This window comes from Salvelinus fontinalis, chromosome 5, assembly GCF_029448725.1.
Source record: "Salvelinus fontinalis isolate EN_2023a chromosome 5, ASM2944872v1, whole genome shotgun sequence".
Lineage (NCBI taxonomy): Eukaryota > Metazoa > Chordata > Actinopteri > Salmoniformes > Salmonidae > Salvelinus > Salvelinus fontinalis.
Window position 1 is genome coordinate 59,017,033 of NC_074669.1, and position 4,755 is coordinate 59,021,787.

The following is a 4,755-nucleotide window of genomic DNA, read 5'->3' on the forward strand; positions in this document are numbered from 1 at the left end:
GTGAGTCCAGGAAGGAGATCAGATCTTCTATAACAATCCCTCAGTGAAGGCTCAGATCCAGAACATATCATGTTTTTCCCTCCAGTGGTGTTTCCAGGTAGTGCTGAAACAGTGGAGCCACATCCCAGCTGTCTACACACTACTGCAGCTACATCCTCCTGGTCCTCGTCCTCAGTTCCCACAATCCTCCACTCTCCCTGGTCATACCACTCCACTCCACCAGCACAGCGACTGCCTCCTCCCACCAGCCTCACATCATCAGGCTCTGAGAAAAGAAAAGAGAGAGACAGTAATCTTACTATTTTCTCACTAAAACACACCTATATTGTCTCTCATATTCTTCACTCGAGGTGAGAAACAATGTTGATTGAGTGACAAACTGTTTCTTACCTGAGCAGGTGAGTCCAACAGCATTACCAGGTAGGCAGGTGTTGTGTTTTCTGTCTGAGGTGTCACAGTCCAGGAGAAGGGACTCTTTGCCTTTACACTGGAACTCTTTATCCCAGGTCTGACCCTCACCTCCTCCATAGAGCCCCCCCTGTAGAGCTGCAGGAGCCCCACAGCCAAGCTCCCCACAGACTACCTCTGCATCCTGCCGGTCAAAGTCAGCTTCACACACTGAGGCCCAGGACTGATTGGACTTCACCTCCACTCTCCCAGAGCAGAGACCAGCTCCATCCACAAGCCGCACAGACTCTGGAGAAAAAGAGTTGGTTGAACATCCAATCAGTTTTGTTGATGACACTGTCAAGGACTAAACACAAATATGTTGGATAAAAGATTGTAGTTTGCTATGTTTAATACTGTAAGAGGTAGAAATGGGTTCTTAGTCACTCAGGATCGGGTTGGGAATAATGCAGGCAGGAGACAGGAATAAGTTCACTTCACTTTATAGAAAATAAACAGCTGGACATCCATCAGGCAGCTTCACTTCAGTACCATCTGAACTACAATGATCTGCCCATGAACATCTCCCATAAACCAATATGACAAACACAAATATAATGTTTAAATACATCTGACATTTCTCCCTCTATTTAAATGAAATAAAAACACATAAAACATGATACATGGTAATATTGTATAATGTGTAAATAAATCTCTCAATATGACCAGTCTCTTACCTGAACAGGTCACATAATTGTAACAGTCCTGACCTGTTTTATGTTGTTTTTTTATGTGTTTATGGTCAGGGCATGTGTTTTGGGTGGGCAGTCTATGTTATCTGTTTCTATGTTGGTTTTGGGTTACCTGGTATGGCTCTTGATTAGAGGCAGGTGGTTTGCGTTTTCCTCTAATTAAGAGTCATATTTAGGTAGGGCGTTCTCACTGTTTGTTCGTGGGTGATTGTCTCCTGTGATGTCTTCGTCGTTGTCGATGTGTTATTCACTTACGGGGCTGTTTGGCTGTTCGTGCGTTTAGATGTAACGTTCCTGTCCGTGAGTTAACATTTAGTGATGTGAGTTTATGTTCAGGTTTCGTTCTACGTCGTTTTCTTGTTTTTGTAAAGTTTGGTAAAGTGTTTGTTTTCGTGTTGCCATCATTATTCAGTTTTGTCGTTTATAAATAAAAAGATGGCTTATTTCCCTGAAGCTGCGTATTGGTCTGAAGATCCTTCTCTCCTCACCTCGTCCGAGGATGAGGAGAGCGACAGCCTTAACAGAATCACCCACCACGCTAAGACCAAGCGGTATGGGAATGCTCTACGGAGCAACAAGGACTTCTGGACTTGGGAGGAGATCCTGGAAGGTAGAGGACCTTGGGCGCAACCAGGGGAATATCGCCGTCCAAAGGAGGAGTTGGAAGCAGCGAAGGCTGAGAGGCGCTGATATGAAGAGGCAGCGCGACGACGCGGTTGGGAGCCCGTGAGTCAGACCAAAAAATTTCTTGGGGGGGGGCACACGAGGAGTGTGGCAAAGCCGGGTAGGATACCCGAGCCAACTCCCCGTGCTTACCGTGGAGGTAGAAGGCGTCGTACTGGTAAGACACCGTGTTATGCGGTAAAGCGCACGGTGTCCCCAGTACGCGTGCTTAGCCCAGTGCGGGCTATTCCACCTTGCCGCACTGGGAGGGCTAGGTTGGGCATCGAGCCGAGTGCCATGAAGCCGGCCCAACGTATCTGGTCTCCAGTACGTCTCCTCGGGCCGGCGTACATGGCACCAGCCTTACAGGTGGTGTCCCCGGTTCGCCTGCATAGCCCAGTGCGGGCTATTCCACCTCGCCGCACTGGCAGGGCTACGGGGTCCATTCAACCTGGTAAGGTTGGGGAGGCTCGGTGCTCAAGAGCACGTGTCCTCCTTCACGGTCCGGTAGACCCGGTGCCACCTCCATGTACCAGTCCTCCGGTGGCAGCCCCCCCGTACCAGGCTGTCTCTCCGGGTTCTCTCTCCTGCTGTTTCCTCCTCTCCAGCGCAGCCAGTGCCTAGACCACGCACCAGGCTGTCTCTCCTTCTCCTTCCTACAGAGCCATCCGTCTCCCCAGCGCCATCTGAGCCATCCGTCTCTCCAGCGCCATCTGAGCCATCCGTCTCCCCAGCGCCATCTGAGCCATCCGTCTCCTCAGCGCCGTCTGAGCCATCCGTCTGCCATGAGCCTGCAAAGCCGCCCGTCTGTCATGAGCCTGCAAAGCCGCCCGTCTGCCATGAGCCTACAGAGCCGTCCGCCAGACAGGAGCCGCTAGAGCCGCCCGCCAGACAGGAGCCGCTAGAGCCGCCCGCCAGACAGGATCTGCCAGAGCCGCCAACCAGACAGGATCTGCCAGAGCCGCCAACCAGACAGGATCTGCCAGAGCCGCCAACCAGACAGGATCTGCCAGAGCCGCCAACCAGACAGGATCTGCCAGAGCCGCCAACCAGACAGGATCTGCCAGAGCCGCCAACCAGACAGGATCTGCCAGAGCCGCCAGCGAGCCAGGACCTGCCAGAGCCGTCCAGCCAGGACCTGCCAGAGCCGTCCAGCCAGGACCTGCCAGAGCCGTCCAGCCAGGACCTGCCAGAGCCGTCCAGCCAGGACCTGCCAGAGCCGTCCAGCCAGGACCTGCCAGAGCCGTCCAGCCAGGACCTGCCAGAGCCGTCCTGCTATGACCTGCCAGAGCCGTCCAGCCAGGACCTGCCAGAGTCCCTCAGCCAGGACCTGCCAGAGTCCTTCAGCCGGGATCTGCCCCTTGTCCCGGTGCTGCCCCTTGTCCCGGTGCTGCCCCTTGTCCCGGTGCTGCCCCTTGTCCCGGTGCTGCCCCTTGTCCCGGTGCTGCCCCTTGTCCCGGTGCTGCCCCTTGTCCCGGTGCTGCCCCTTGTCCCGGTGCTGCCCCTTGTCCCGGTGCTGCCCCTTGTCCCGGTGCTGCCCCTTGTCCCGGTGCTGCCCCTTATTCCGGTGCTGCCCCTTGTTCCGGTGCTGCCCCTTGTCCCGGTGCTACCCCTTGTCCCGGTGCTGCCCCTTGTCCCGGTGCTGGCTGTTTATTTAGGGGAAGGTAGTTTTAGGGTGGTCAGTGGAAGGGGTAGACAGAAGAGGGGAGTGACTATGGTGGTGTGGGGAGAGCGTCCTGAGCCGGAGCCACCACCGTGGTCAACTGCCCACCCAGACCCTCCCCTGGACTTTGTGCTGGTGCGCCCGGCGTTCGCACCTTGAGGGGGGGGTTCTGTAACAGTCCTGACCTGTTTTATGTTGTTTTTTTATGTGTTTATGGTCAGGGCATGTGTTTTGGGTGGGCAGTCTATGTTATCTGTTTCTATGTTGGTTTTGGGTTACCTGGTATGGCTCTTGATTAGAGGCAGGTGGTTTGCGTTTTCCTCTAATTAAGAGTCATATTTAGGTAGGGCGTTCTCACTGTTTGTTCGTGGGTGATTGTCTCCTGTGATGTCTTCGTCGTTGTCGATGTGTTATTCACTTACGGGGCTGTTTGGCTGTTCGTGCGTTTAGATGTAACGTTCCTGTCCGTGAGTTAACATTTAGTGATGTGAGTTTATGTTCAGGTTTCGTTCTACGTCGTTTTCTTGTTTTTGTAAAGTTTGGTAAAGTGTTTGTTTTCGTGTTGCCATCATTATTCAGTTTTGTCGTTTATAAATAAAAAGATGGCTTATTTCCCTGAAGCTGCGTATTGGTCTGAAGATCCTTCTCTCCTCACCTCGTCCGAGGATGAGGAGAGCAACAGCCTTAACAATAATGATCATATCCATCATTACAGCCACCAGGTTCTCCTATGATGTCACACTGTCTAATAGAAGACTCATTTCCGTAGCAACCACCTAGTATGACTCTTCGTTTTCCATCCTCAAACAGATGTCCTCTAGATTCAGCTACAGGATTCCCACAGTCCAGCTCTCTACACACAAACCTGACCTCTATCATCATGCTCCAACACTCAGTACATAGACCCAACCACTCTCCTTTATAGAAGACTTCCACGGTCCCAGAACAGGAAGTGGTCCCATCCACCAGTCTGACTGAGAGTTCAGCTGTAAACAGCAGAGAGGAAAACACAGTGGTGAGGACAGATGATGACAGTGATTCTGTTATTCTAACAGCAGTAATGCTTTGTGGTTGACAAGTATTAGTAGTTCCATAAAACACTACTTGTTATTGGGTTTTAGAATGGTTTGTATGGACACATGAATTTCTCCATGTGGGATAATAAAGTTGACTAATATTGAACTGCTATAATCACTGTAGATTTATACTCTACCTACCTGGTGGACTGACACTTTGAGCCTGGAGATCTGAGGAGAAAGAGAGAGACAGAGGAGAAAGAGAGAGACAGAG